This window comes from Podarcis tiliguerta (assembly GCF_965153285.1).
Source record: "Podarcis tiliguerta genome assembly, chromosome: 1".
In the NCBI taxonomy this organism is placed as follows: Eukaryota; Metazoa; Chordata; class Lepidosauria; order Squamata; family Lacertidae; genus Podarcis; species Podarcis tiliguerta.
Window position 1 is genome coordinate 81018341 of NC_139534.1, and position 15890 is coordinate 81034230.

At 41.5% G+C, this 15890-nt stretch overlaps 1 long non-coding RNA gene across 1 annotated transcript in view; it reads left to right on the plus strand.

Moving 5' to 3' along the window:
• The window catches only part of LOC310681926, a 453737-nt gene extending 439319 nt beyond the window's left edge, over window positions 1-14418 (plus strand). Inside the window, exon 2 of the long non-coding RNA XR_014513686.1 lies at window positions 13745-14418. This is a non-coding gene — a long non-coding RNA (uncharacterized lncRNA). The remainder of the gene's footprint in view (window positions 1-13744) is intronic.
• The last annotated feature ends 1472 nt before the right edge of the window (window positions 14419-15890 follow it).

Consider the following 15890-nt stretch of genomic DNA (forward strand, 5'->3'; position numbering starts at 1 on the left):
AGAGACATGTACGTCCCCCCAATGCTGTCTTTATTGAGGAATGATTAAAATAGTGGACAAAAAGAGAGAAGGGTTCTAAACATGAAAGTGACAAAAAAAAACTTGTCGCAGAGCAACTGAAAGAGAGAAGAAGTCAATTATAATGCCTCTGCATCTTAAAGTATGGATTATAGCGCTGTATGGTTTGTGAACATCAGAGCTGAAGTGATTGAGAGTTGGGGGGGGGGGGGAGTGGGAGGCACAAACGGGAAACTGAAGACTTGAGCACTAGAGACTGCATTAACAACTCTACAAGCTTAAAATGATTTTAGCCAGAGAGGTAGAAAGCAAAATGTTTTGATGTTCATTCATTCATGCTTCAACAACTGCATTATAGTCATGGCCTACTGCTTTGCAAGCTTTGTTTATCAGGGATGGACTAAAGCTTAACAGTAGGGCTATGCACCAGATTTGGCTGAATCCCAAATCCCAAATTGAACTGGGCTGATGCGGTTTGGATTGAAGCACCTACGAAACACAACAAAGTGACTTGGGTTGTCCCAAATGATGTCAATGTCTAGCTCAATAGAGTCTCCCATAAAGCCAGCCAGCCAGTCTCCAAACTGTTGCAGTTATTAATTATACCACTATATAAGGAGAACATCAGGTGGGGAGAGGGGAGCTGGAGAAGAACTAGAATGATCTCACTCCAGACAACACTCTCTAATTACAGTGCTGGTGGGGTGCAGATAGGAATGGGCTTTGTGAGTCGAGGCCCTGCTCTCCACTTTGTGATGAAATAAGACACAAAGACACAAGTATTTTAGGTTAATGGGCTAAAAAAGGCCACAACTTTATTGGTTACAGAATGTAAGTGGTATTGGCTTAGGCACTGGATCTGAACCGACTATACTTGACTCCTGCCCGCTCTGCAGGGAGTCACACAAGGGTTAACAACCTTTAAGGGGAGCTTGTTGACAAAAATCAACTGGAAGCTTTCCCGTAGAGTCACAGAAGGTCGTGCCATGGCCCTAGCCACCACCTGGGCATCAGAAAGGAGCCACCGCCGCCAGATTCCTTTAATGGAATACCCTTCAAGGGCATGAAGTGGGCCCAGGACTCCGTGATGCAGGGGCCCACCTGTGAGCGTGGGAAGCCATTCCCGTCCACAACCCCTCCCCTCGGTGAAGAGGAGAGGCTTTGCTAAATGAGAGCTGCAGGGCTAGTCTAGAATATTATCCCACCCAACACTCTCCAAGTTTTGCCTCTAAGAAAGTATTTGGTAGTGCTGGGTGGCATTGGGTCAACTTGTGTTTGCTTTCTATCCTTTCCAAAGCAATCCCAGTCCCATCCTTAAAATAAAATAAAAAAGTTAATTGTGTCTTCACAGTTCTAGCTCTAGTTTTCAAGTAAGGTTTATTTACAGCTGTGTTTGATTTTGACTTGATGTATTATATTTCTATACTGCTTTTCATTCAAGTGAATCCCAACACAGCTTACAAACAATAAATAATAATAACACAGAGCATCATAGAACATCTCAAATACATCATAAATCATATGGCATAATTAACAAATCATCCATGAAATGATTGCAATCTGCAAAACACTGTTAACAAAGCAACAAATGAAAAATAACCTAAACAACACAAAGCAGAAGTCATATTATATGATTAACAAATCAATGCAGCAAATATAATCTATAAAACAATATTAACAACATTAACAGTATTGTTAACTACATTGCCTGCTACGGGTTTTGCTTTATTCTCTGTAGATTTTCATAGTGCTCAGATGCTTCTCTCTTCTTAAAAATAGATGAATATTTTCTTCAAATTGTCAATCAAGTCTATCAGTGGTGCTGTTGCACCTCCTAGGATGCCCTTGCACTGAAAACAAAACTTCAGTTTTGATCCAGGGAACAAGTAGGTAGCTAGGATCCCACTCCTCCTCCATTCCATATTGCCCAGCAAATCCTGTGACTAGTCTGGCAGGAAGATGGAACAGCAGCTAAGGCAAGAGCTGTGAAAAGGATGACAAAAGAGTCAGAGTGACACCATTTTGTACAAACTAATTAGGCAATCCCAGCCTTCCTTACATTTTCTCCCTCTGGCAATTTCACATTTTGCATCTTGCTGTCTCTTTCTTTTCTTGAGAGAGAGAGAGAGGAACTTCCTAAGAATGTCTCCTAAAACTCCCCCAGGAGCAGCATCTTTGGTTTTTAATATCTTTAAAATATTTACTTAACATTTATTTCCCACTTGTCTGCATGCTTCAGGCAGCCCATAATATCTAAAAATATTTAAAACTTATTTAAAACTATGTTTTTAAAGGCAAAAAAAATATCTACAGCAGATTAACCCCTAGCCCTTTATCAAATGCATCCCTTAACACTGTGTACTTTTGCTTAATGTTTTTTAATAAATTAGGGACATGATCCAAAAGAGTTAATGATTTCTCAATCCTACTGATGTCAATGTAATAGTAAAGGTCATGCTTCACTATGTCACACTGAAATCCACGGGACACATAAGCACTTCATTCTTGCTCAATTGTTACTTCAGTCACAAAGCAATTCTAAGAGATCAGAAGAAGCTTTGTATTTTTACTTCAAGTTTTCCCTGCTTTCCCACCTGCAGGTTTTCTTCTTCAATCATTACAAATAATTCCAAAGATGCACTCAAGAGTTGAAGTTCTCTTCCTAATTTTTCTCAGCTTTCACAGTTAATAGGATGGTGTGGTGTGTTGTTTTTTTTAAAAAAAAGCATTTAAAGAACTCAATATTTGACTTTTATTAAATAATATTTTTTTGATTTAAACAAGGTAAAATGTAAATGCTAGCTTTCTCTTAAATTAAATAATAACTAGTTTAAATAATCTGGATATATTAGCATGTTAGCACAACAATTAATGAATCACTGCCTCTGTCAGATACATTGGATGAAAGAAGACTTTTCTGTGTAAATAATCAGTTTGCTCACTTCTCAGATATGAATATTTACACTCTGCATGCCAAACACACACACTCATTTTCACCTGATGAATATAAACTACTCTAGTCTGTGCCGTAACTATCAGATTTTCCTTTTTGCCTATTAGTCATGGTCATTTCATTTGTGTTCACTATTTTGCTTATGTGATGATGTGGTTGGCCTAACACAGATTGAAGTTGAAAGGAATAACACTGGCAAGAAAAAGAGAAGACAAAATCGTTCCGTACTCAGGTTCCTATGTTCCCATACTGAATATAACAAACTATCATGAGTTCTGCCTGTAAATTCTTAAGGTCATTGCCTCCAGAGGGGAGGAAAGAAAGCATGCAAAAACTATGCAGGGAAACAAACATATACAAGTGCTGGTTGTTAGACTGAAACTGTGTAAATAATACTTTATTAAGATAAAATTAGCATGGCTTCACGGTCAGGTTTGCACCACTGATCTTGAAATATATAAATAACTATGTAAAACTTGATCTAGACCAGTTAGCCTTTTTCCTTCCTTCCTTCCTAGATCATAGTTTAAACAATTTATTTAAATTGATCCACTACAACTGTAAATTAACCAAATGCCACCCCCAAACCAGCAACATTGTGTTGAAACATGCTTGTGTCAACTTCTCATACAGGAGCCTACGAGGGGAAGGTTTGGAATCAGCCAGGCAACTTGCATAACTACTCATATAATTTCCATGCTGAGCTATTTGAGGGATGGACTAGGAATATGGTTCAAATGGATCTTGATGTAATTTGTGAGATTCAATGCATTCATGCTCTACCTCATGTTAAACAGCCTCTTGGATTGAATGCCTGCTTCTGTGAAATTCACTGATTTCACATCAAGGTGAATTCTCCCCCCCCCCCCCCATGTCCAGGAATTTACACACATACACTAGCAAGAATGCATATACATACACAAAAGTGCAGATCATGTGTGTTATGTACTGAAGTTCTCACCCTGGGCCAGCAGGGGGATACTGTAGATAGTTATGCAAATAAGGGATCGAAAGTGACGTTCAGTGATTGGATAGTTTTAGAAAATTGTTACAGTTACGTTGTACTGGAGCTCTATATAAGCAGGCTGACTGAACCCTTCCGTTCAGTTCTGTTCTGGCCTGTGAATAAACAAGAGCTGTTTGAAGAATCGCTGTGTCGTCTGATATGTTCACCCACAACTTAACAATGTGTATATTCTGTAATGCATACCTTTCCATAGAGATAATGCATAGGATTATGGTCCATATTCAACCACCTAAGTTTGGCAATATACCGTACTCATAATGCAACGTACAAAAATGGAGTGCAACAATAGTAGCACAGGTTCTCTGTAAAGTAAATGGCCCTTACAGAATCATTGCTATGTAAGTGGAGTTCTGCTTGTGCAATGGGACTGCAGGGAAGAGTAGATAAGGGAGAAGTTCCATTGCACAGACAGAACTACACTTACACAGCAGTGATTCTGTAAGGGCCTGATGGGCAGTGGCACTCACCTGAACTCTGGTCGGTCACATAGCTGCTCTTTACTGAGGCGAAGATGAGGAAGGGCAAAATAGCAGCAAGGTTGGCATGGAGCAAACTCTCTGGCAGAGACAACCTGGTGTTTCTGCTGGTGTGTTTGCACCATGCCAACCTCACTGCCGCTTCTTCCCCTCCCTCTGCACCTCCTAGTAAGCAGCAGTGACATGACTCAGCAGACATCAGGTGTGCACTGACAACTACCACACAATCTGCTACAGGAAAAGTGGTCTCTAAGTTTGTCTGGCAATACTTGGGAAGTGAGTAAGCTATAGATAATGGCCTCTGGTGTTGCCTTGCTCCATTCCCAGCTCTATGGACTGAGAGGAAACCTTGCACAAGAGCTAAAGAAGCTCCTTTGAGCTGTGCCTCAAATAATAATAATAATAATAATAATAATAATAATAATAATAATAATATATTTATTGTCATTGCCCCCTTCGGGGACAACGAAATTACCTGACTGCTCCATAAAAACACTAATTAAACAATACAGTATACTACAGCAAGGGAGATTTGATGACTTTCAAAGTCCGGGCTTCCCATTCAGGGCCGAGATCGCTCTGGAGAAGAAGCTGTTCTTAAGACGGCTCGTTCTTGTCTTCATCGTCCTGTATCTCCGTCCCGACGGCAAGAGCTCGAAGAGACAGTGACCAGGATGCGATGGATCTTTTACTATGTCCAGTGCCTTCCTATGGCACCTTGTGGCATAAATCTGCTCTAAGGTGGGGAGTGGGCAGCCAACAATGCTCTCTGCTGCCTTAACAACCCTGCACAACCCCATCCTGTCCTGGGTAGTACAGCTTCCGTACCACACACATAAGCCATAAGTGAGCACGCTCACTTATGCACCTTCGGCACAATTCCTCGAAGCTCTGAAAGCAAGCATTTGATGACTTTGCAGACAGCTCAGTATAATCTGTGGTAATTATCAGGACTTCTCTCTCTCTCTCTCTCTCTCTCACACACACACACACACACACACACACACAGAGAGAGAGAGAGAGAGAGAGAGAGAGAGACCAGAGAAAAATGTTTAGTTTTTGTGTTGTTTGCTCAGCTGTTTGATGAAAAAGCCTCCCTCACCGAAATATCTGCATAGTGCAAGCTGACTTAAGGTAAAGCAGTGAAATGTGTCTGTGAGTGAATAATGCAGCTTGCAAAATTTTATCTCCCCCACAGCGACTTTTGTGTTCTTTGTTATCGAAGAGATGCTGTTTCGTGACATCTAAGGCTTGAGATCCTTGAATGTTTTTATTTAATCTGCCACTGTTTTAAGAATAAGCAATGGAACAAAGCCACTTCAATGAAATTGACTGTGTCTAATACAGTGCATCGTTACAATAAAAGTGCCATTTTTCCTCATATAATATGCTCAGTTTGTCACCAGACTAAACTCTGTGCAGCTATGACATTCAGGCTTTCTGTTTCTGCTGCTACTGCTGCTTTTCAAAATATCACACTCCATTTGTGTGAATCTGCAGTTTTCGTACGCTGTCAAGGAAGGCAAAAGTGAAAAGGCAAACATAATTTTAATTGAGGATGCACATACTGAATGGCGGTAGTGTGAGAGGGTCATAGCAATGTTTTATCAGTAAGCCAAGAGGCTTGTGAGTGGTGTTAAATGTGCTTTCTGCAGTTGTCCTTGTTTGTAATGTTTTATTTTGAAAACTTTAAGATAATATTTTATTCTCTTGTTAATTATGTTGCTTTGAATGTATACTTTATGTATGACTTGCTTCAGGAATGTTTTATTCTGGATTGTTTTATTGGATGTTTTAATGTGAAGAAGAAGAAGAAGAAGAAGAAGAAGAAGAAGAAGAAGAAGAAGAAGAAGAAGAAGAAGAAGAAGAATCTGTAAACAACTTAGGCACCAAATATCTGAAAGGCTGCCGATCCTAGACGGGCAAAATGGGTCCTCTTGGTAGTTCTATCACCCTCAGAAGTGCAGGGAATGGCGGCTTATGAGAAAGTTTTTTTTCTGTGGCAACCCTTCATGGTGGAACTGTCTCCTCACACTGCTATTCATTGTCTGTTGTGTCTGAAGGCACACATCCTTACTCCAGCCTTTGACAGTTAAACATATTTTTGTAGAATCTGCCTCTTTTCTTTTGTTTAACCTGTACAGTGCTGCTTTTGTCTAGAGTTGTTTTCTATTTATTTGGGGGGGGGGGGTCTCTCAAAATAACTTTCTTAACTATTTTGCCTGATTAACTTGTTTTTGATTGTATGTGTATATGGGAACATAGAGAAGGGTAAGAAATCTTATAAATGACTGACTGACTGAATTACATGACTGAGGAGAACAAGGGGGAAATCAGTCCCCTTCATATAATCAAATAGAACAAGGACTTCTGAAAGTCCACCTGTGGACAAGCGAAGTGTGATCAAAAGGGGAATGCAATGATAGTCCAAGTTTGGGGCTGTGGGAGCATTGGGCAAGTAGTATATGGCTACCAGATGTCCCCATTTCCCAGGGACAGTCCCCGGATTTACAAAATCCATCCCCGGAATGTCCCCAGATTTCATTTAATGTCCCTGGATTTATATTGTTAATTGTTGTAGATTTATTAGTAGGGAATGAATTTTGTGTGATTGGTTCAACGGCACAAGACACATCATATGGGGACTTCCGGTGAGGTAAAATGGCGGGCGTCACGGCAGCGAGTGGCTCCTGAAGCCAGCCAGAGCCAACTGCGCTACCAGGCTGGCTCTGGGCTGCTGAGACTGCCGCTGCCGCCGGCTCTGCTGAGGGGGAACCAGGGATGTCCGGCGTGTCAACTGGGGGAACCACTGACACACACCCCCACGACCCAAATTGAGCCGGGAGTGAGAGCGCCCAGCCACTCAGCCATGCTCCAGGGCCAGGAAAACCTTGGAGCTGACACAGGGAGAAGGAGGAGAGAAGGAGAAGGAAGAGAGAGAAAGAGGAAGGAGAAAAAAGAGGGGAGTCCCAACCTTGCCGTGCCGCTGCTGCTGCCGCCACTGAAAAGGAGAGGTAGGAGAGCACCGGGAGAGCAAGGAAATGTGGCCAAGCCCAGACCAGACCCGAGCCTATTCCATGGAGGCTAGCGCTCCAAGAGAGCAGGCCAAGGCCCAGAGAAAGGCCGCGCGACAGAGGAGACCACAGAAGAGATTACTACTTCTTTTTAAAGGAAAAATAACCTTTCTTTAATAACCTTTTTCTCTCTCATTTTTTTAAAAAAGTGCCCCCCGATTCTTTGAAAAAAATCTGGTAACCTTATCTTAGTAGGCCCACCCTCTGAGAGTGCCAGTCATGACAGTGGTGTCATGTGTGCCAATCACCACTGCCCATTCTTTTGTCCCATCCCTCTGGACCCTAATCCATATAATAGTTCAGAGGTATGGCACATTGGCATTGGATGCTGTGGCTGTATCTCATTACTCTTGCCACTACTTGAATGATTGGAGAGGGGAGGTGAACAGGCAACAAGACCAGGAAGAAGCAGAATAGGAGTGAGCTCTGGAGTTGAAATAGGACACGCGCACACACACACACACACACACACACACGCACCCTCCATCTCACATTGTTGGCCATGGCAGGTTCCCCCAGGACACCAACCACTGATGTTGATTCAGGGAGTAAGGGAGTGGAAGAAGCACAGAGGTGTGAGGGGTGTGTGAGGGAAAGAGAAGGGGAGAAGGTTCTTTCATGCCAAGGCTGGATTAAGGTGGCCGGTGGCCCTGGTGTAGTTCGAAACAGTGAGAAAGAAAAAGAAAATATTCTGAGTATGTGCACTTAACTCCTCATTTTTTGCTCACTTCCTGTCTTTGGCCAGTAACCAGTTCTCAACCTAACATGGCTGCTGTGAAGATATAGGAGGTATAGGAGGCTACGAAAGGTAACTTAGTGCTTGTATCATAGAAATCAAATGTTGGTTCCTTTAATCAGACTGATGCATCATTGTTCTATGCAGGGTCATGTTTTTCAGCACACATACATCCTCTCTTCACAAATTAGTGCAGCTTCAAGAATTCTGCCAGTTTTAATCTGCCCTGATTGCTGCACAACACACACACACTTTCTGAAGTTCTGCATGGGGAAAAAACACATCCTAATCAAAGGCATTTTAGTCAACAAAAATTTTAAAATCCACATTTAGCAATCAGCCTTGTTGCGTGTTCTAGCATCTCTCTCTCTCTCTCTCTCTCTCTCTCTCTCTCACACACACACACACACAAACACAGCAGATCTCTATTGATGTGAAAAGGACTTTAAAAAAAATATAGGGGGTATTTTGGGGGGGAGAATTGTTGAAGAATATGAGTGATGTTGTGTGTGTGTTTAACCACAGCAACAGCTCTTCCAATACCTGACTAGATTGCACAATCACAGCCTCCCCTTCTTGGCAAAGCAATAGATCTTCTCCTCATCACCTCCAACACATAGGCAGGGACAAACAAGTAGGTGTGGTGTCACTGCTTTATTCATTAAATTTCTATGCTGCCCTTCAACTGTGGATCATGAGGCAGTTTGCAATATAATTCAACACTTATGAGTCAAAACATGATGTAATCCCTAAAGCTCCCCTCTACCATGTTCAAAATTACTTGGTCCAATGAAAGGAATTGTTTTGCTGACCTTGTATTTCTTGTTCTGGCTGCTAAGAGACCCTGATCTTTTTAACCACCCATATTTTACAGAATGGATAATTAAAGTACAGGGCCACAGGATGCAATGGCTCCAGCCATTATTTGTGAGTCTTTAAAATATCAATAAAATTTTCCAAAGGAGGGGGTGGGGTGGATCTAAGCCAGAGAATGGCAGCCTGAGAGTGAAAGATAGAAGAATGAGAGCTATCATAGGATCAATCTTAGTTCTTCTCAGGCTGGCCAGCTGTAGTGCAAATCTCTTAGTCTGTATACAAAAGATTTTGCAGCACTTATGACTGAATGGTCCTTCATGACTGGCATTGAGGAACATTGAAAGAGAAGTTAATCTTTGGTCGGATTATCACAGTCACATATTATACTCAGGGAAATTGAAATATGTGTGCCTTCATCTTTCTATTCCGTGTTTGGTGTGAGCAGGAAGTGTCTGTGTGTGTGTGTGTGTGTGTGTGTGTGAGAGAGAGAGAGAGAGAGAGAGAGAAGAGCTGAAACTAGACTTTTTTAAAAATAGAAGAAAACAAAAGAATATTGCAGAATAGCTTGCACTGATATTCACGTAATTTAAGCAAGAGGATTGGAAACTCAAGCGTCCTCTTTGCCTCACATAAAAAATAGATTTGAAATGTCCTTTTTTCTTCTTTTTTCTTCTTTAAGAGCTACTGACACCAGGACAGTTTGAGTTAAGGTGGCTGGGGTGTTTTGTGTTGCTTATTTGTAAGCCACTGGCTACCTACTCAGAGCCCATAGCAAAATTCTTCTCTGGCTCCAAACACCACTAGATATATGTTATTTTCAGGAGGAAAAGCCCCTCAGAAATAACCACTCTTTGGAGTTGTGCATACATGAAATGATGTTAAATCTTGTTGTTTATTTGTTTTAAAAGTTTAAGCCATAAATTCCATTCTCCAGATAGGAGCAAACATTGGGATAGGAGTAAACATGAGAATTAGAATAAATCCATGGCAACATTGTTGTTGTTGGTTGTTGATGTTGTTACTGTTAGTGGTGGTAGTAGTTAGAAAATCTATAAATTGGATTCAGCCAGTTACGCTAGCTATTGAGAATGGGTGGGCAGCTGAGGTTCTATCCCCCTGGGCTGGGCGGCCAGTGTTGGGGAAATCCCCTGACCAGCCACTTGGATAGGCAGGCTTTCCCACCTCCTGATATTTGAATTCTGGACAATCTGACCTCGCCGGGTGGGTGGGGATTTGAGGTGGACCAGAGTGGAGCCGGCATCACACCAGTCCACCCCCAGCCCATAAAAGCTGGCTGCTCCGAACCCTGGGGACCAGTCAGATGAAGAACATCCCTCCCTCTTGCCCTATTCAGTAATGCATACATTATTTTTTTCTTCCCTAGGTCATTGCATTTGTTGACTTTGCTGTGGTTCTATGATGGTTGCCATATTCAGAGTCGGGAATGAATTTGCCTGCAAACAGATTGGCCCCTTTTGCCTTCCCCATAGCAACAATCATAGCTTTGGCAGATACGGCATTGGGTGGAATCCTTTTAATCTAACATCAGGTGATCACTGGAACAGAATGATGCAATAACAGGCTATGCCGTTAGAGGAGTCTAGTTGGAAGGCTGTGCCAAGGTGTGCTGCAGATGGGCCCTAGACCTTCCTTCAGCAACTTGGGAGGGCCATCCAGGTAGACCTGCATCTTGAGAAGGACCCATAATCCTAGGCTCAACGCTGTCATGCATCAGCCTTCCACCAGGGGGAGCTGGGAAGGAACATTCTAGAATTGTGTAACAGTGATATGGCTTTAAAATAAACCCCAAAACCTCTATAAGAGCATCTACTAAACAAAATTAAACCCATCTAACTTTCTTTGAGTGGGGATAGGGGGAGATTTCATTTTATTCTGCAAGAATATGAATGTCAGTGTGTTATGCATGACATGCTAATGTTAAATTACTGAAAGCTATTGATATGCCTTCACTCATTATCTCTCCAGGACATCTGTCAATTTTAATGCATTGAGTGTGTCTAAGCAAGCATCCTGGTAAATAAGCCGATCAAAATGCACACACCATTTAATTAATTAAACAGAAATGTAGGTAGGGATAGGAGATTAACATACTAGTTATTTTTAATGACATTATATGGTCACAATTTGAAATGACATAAAAGGAGGTTTAAGTGTATATGGCAGAGCCACGCCAAAGTATATATCCTGTTCCTTTTTTAATTAAGCACCTGACCAAAAGCGCTAGTACCAAAGTCTGCCTAGAAAATGAGAAACATGACTTGAAATGCCCAAAGTGTCAATGTAATTAGGATAATAAGCATCTCTGATATATTTGAATAAGGTCTTATGTATCATACGTTTTTTAGTTTTTTATGGGATGCTACCGCTACATTATCTATACTCATAAATTGCCTGGCAACCACATCAGCCATTACTTTTCCACCAGCCTCATAATCAGCACACTGATGCATCAATGGTGCCAATTTCTGTTGCTTTTAAAGTACGGTAGTTAATAGGAAAAGGCTGAGTTACACATTCCATAATAACGTTAAGTACGGTCAGCCATTTTTTAGACTTAATGATAAAACCCAGAGAAAAGGTTGTGAAACAAAATATTACTATTTTACTTACTTATTTTTCACATGTACATAAAAATTTTCCCATGAGCAGAACACAAAGTGGTCTATGTATAATAAAGAACAGTAACACAGTGTAAAACGGAAAGCAAAAGTGGAGACAGAATTTTAACGCCAACAACCCAGTAACAAAATCCCCAAGCAGCATAACCAATTTAACAACAAACAAAAATCAGCCAGCAGAATAAATAAATGAACAGAATCTCCTTTTAGTAACTGCTCATTCCAGTTGGAATAGTGATATCATTATCGCCATTGCCACATAAGAAAAACAGCACTATACCTTCATTGGCTTTCATTGCAAGGTTTTGTTGACCATTCAGCTTCCCAGTAAAGGAACAGAAGTGAGATAATGAAGATCATCAAAAATGGCCACGGATTCCCACTTCTTCTTCTTCTTCTTCTTCTTCTTCTTCTTCTTCTTCTTTAAATTTCTATAAAGCCCTTCTTCCAAGGATCACAGGGCAGTTTTCAATATAAAAACAAGAACAATACTCCCCTCCCATGCACACAGTTTAAAAGGCCATAAATTATTTAATTAGCTAAAGGCATGGGAGAAGAGGAACATTGTTGCCTGACACTTATATGTCAGGTATCAGGTGAGCCTCCCTGGGGAGAGCATTCCGCCAATTGGGAGCCACCACAGAAAAGGCCCTTTCTCGTGTTGCTGCCCTCTGGACCTGTTATGGAGGTGGCGCACAAAGAAGGGCTTCAGGTGATGATTGGGTTGGTTCATATGGGGAGAAGTGGTCCTTGGGGTATTGCGGTCCTGAGCTGTTTAAGACTTTATAGGTCAAAACCAGCACTTTGAATTGGGCCTGGAAATTAAATGCCAGCTAGTTTAGTCTGCCAGGACCGGTGTAGTATGCTCAAACCGTCTTGCTCCAGTGAGCAATATGGCCGCTGAAGTTTCTGAAGTGTCTTCAGAAACAGTCCCACATATAATGTGTTGCAGTAATCTAGAGTTTACCAGATGGCAGAAGTTCGGCTATCCCTACCAGATAGGGGTGCTGATGGAAGGCACTCTGAGCCACCAAGGCCACATTGGAACAGGTATCTGCTCTCTCCATGTGTGACATAATATGGTGGCTCAGACTGATTCACACCTCCCCTCTCAGTCAAAGCACGATGTGAATACCCTCTTCCATTAGACTGGGACCCCAACCAAACCTCAGAGAACTATGCTGCTCTGCTTTTCTGTGCCAATTCAGGTCTGTATTTTTCCTATACAATATCTATGTTTTATAAGGTCTTTGGACTCTTCCAGAAGTGGGGCTGCTGAACACATTTCCTGTGGAGAACTTGAGGCATCTGATCAAGGTCTGTATTTTAAAATGAGCTTAAAAATATATTTGCAAATGTTTGTATGTTTCATGCCAGGCAGAAACCAGCTGGCTAAGTACTCTGGCAGTGTTTATCTTCCTGCTCTCCTGGACAAGGCCCCCCCTGATTTATAGCAGTAGCAGGAGACAAATTTCTCAAAGTTGTAAAAGGAAATTACAGGCTGGGAGCAAAGGTTATACTGACCCTACATATTACAGAATACAGTGGTGCCTCGCAAGACGAAAAGAATCCGTTCCGCGAGTCTCTTCGTCTTGCGGTTTTTTTCGTCTTGCGAAGCAAGCCCATTAGCGGCTTAGCGGATTAGCGCTATTAGAGGCTTAGCGGGCTTAGCGGATTAGCTGATAAGCGGCTTAGCGGCTTGGGGAAAAGGGGGGGGGGAGGAAAAAAAAACCCACAGGAACTCGCAAGACATTTTCGTCTTGTGAAGCAAGCCCATAGGAAATTCGTTTTGCGAAGCACCTCCAAAACGGAAAACCCTTTCGTCTAGCGGGTTTTCCGTCTTGCGAGGCATTCGTCTTGCGGGGCACCACTGTACAATCAAGCTGCAAAAACACTAATTAAGAGTTGGTAAATAGTAAGATTTATTGTTTAACAGAAAATAATACCATGTGCCTCCCATCAGATTCTAGCCATATTTTCCCAAGGTTTAAGGTATCCTGAGAAGGTTAAAGGGCAAGAGCTAATGGGAAAAGCAGCTGGCTGGAAAAGGGGGGTGCAAATTAAAGAGGCTTCCTTTTGAAGCTGTTTTTTACTGAGTTCCTTTTTACTCTGAAAAGGCCTTTTCTTCTAAAAAGCTATCTATGTTATGTATGAGATTTATTGGCTTAATGTAATTATGCAAAGGATTTAGAAAGTAAGAAATGTTAGATTCTTATGTTAGATTCTTATTTCATTGATGGTGTGTGAGAATGTGAACCCAAGATCTCTGTTTAAGATAGAATTTAATACCATGAGCCACATGTTTTAGCCATTTGTTTTGGAATGAAGGGGCAACAAGGGCAAAAGGTGATCTGGTAATTAAGGTGCCTTGTCGAGGCAAATGTAAGATATATGGCTACTTGTCTGCCATTTATGGATAGAAGGAAATATAGCTCTTTGTCTCCCATAGAAGGTAATAGGAAATGGGTGTATCTTTTATGATTGGTTCTAGCAAACAGCCAATAGGAATTTCAACCAGGCTGATTGGACAGAGGCAGCCAAAGGAGGAGCAAGGGAGCTGGGCTGAGGAAATATAAGTGCTGGCCATCAGGGCTGGAGTGGGCAGAGCTTTGGTAACCATATACCACTGTGCCTATCATTTATTTGTCTGTTAAATAAATTATTATTTTAATTTCTATATTGCTGCGTTGAATATTTCATTCCAGCTAAGCGTTAACCACAAGCAGGGTGCTACAAACTGAAGTGCTCTGCTTTGTCTTCTTGTAAAAGTACAGCATGTACATCTTTAAAAAGTTAAAACATTTTTTAAAATAATAATAATAAGCCTATGTTGATCAGCTTTCAGAAAAACAGTGGCAACAGAGCTCTACAGACGGTATTCACGTGAGATGGGAGGGTCGGAACTGAGCAGAGAAGAATTTTAACCAGTATATAGAACTTAGTCCAGACACAAAATGTAATCGTCTAATATTTGTACGTCAGAAATTGATCTGTCTTCATCCGTACAGGGTTTCTCCTGCGGCAAAAGTACATTTCAGCAAGTATTGGCTGTTACTTGTTTCATTATAGCAAAGAAACCGGATGGCAGTGGTGGGCATCAGTAGAGCTTATGACAAGTTTTTGCAATGTAAACTGCTGCATAATAGCCTAAAATAGTCCATCTGATGAATACCATTGTGCTAAGCAGCGTGTGAGTAATGTGAAGCTGTGAGAGTGGCAGGGAAATAAGATACTGGAGACGGAGGGAGGGTGGAGGTGCTTTCAATCATTCTGGGAAATATGACATATCTTCTCAAACAGCCGATTTCTCATTAAACCTTGTTTGGCACTCCCAAAGCATTAATGCACCCGTGGAGAAAATGGCACTTGTCCTAGGGACAAAAGAGAATGTCGGCTACGTAGAGGACAGGACTTGAGAGCACTTGAGGCCAGCAGCATGTGCAGTGCTGCCCCAGAAAATAATGTTCTAGAGAAACAGACCTTCCCGTGGGTTTGCAAAGGGGCAAAGATGCCCACTAGTTCTACTTACTGTGGAATGTGAAGTGATGACGTTCAAGTTGAGGCTTCAGTAGCTGCACTTTGCTGCTTGATCATAAACACTCACTTACATATTCTCTTGCTTTATGGATTAACCAAGAATGAACAATACTTGTAAAAATAATAATACGGAATCATAGAAAATAGGGGTTGGGTTTATTAGATCCTCTGTTGCAGGGGTGTCTGCTCCCATGTCTCATGAGCCTCAGCCAGCATGGCAGGGCTGGTGGGAGATATACTGCAGTAACTTCTGGAGTCCAAAGGTTTACCATCTCTCCCCCGGTAAAAGGTTAAGTTTTGTATTCTGGGTTCACCCCTGCATTCCGCTTGGGCTAAATTATACTATTTCATGTTACTAGGCTTCACTGAAGTCCGCTTAATTTTCAGGTTTTTGTGAATGGTAGGGCTGAAATGGAATCTCTCTCTCTTAATAATAATAATAATAGCATTTTCAGACACCTGGGAGATCACTTTAAAAAGTAGGAAAGGAAATTAAAATGAGATGTATAAAAGACAGACCTGGTTAATTTTTCAGAAATTAAATTTGAGATAGAAATTAAACCCACATTTGTGCAAAAAAACAACAAACAAGTAAATGCAGTGTGTGGACAATA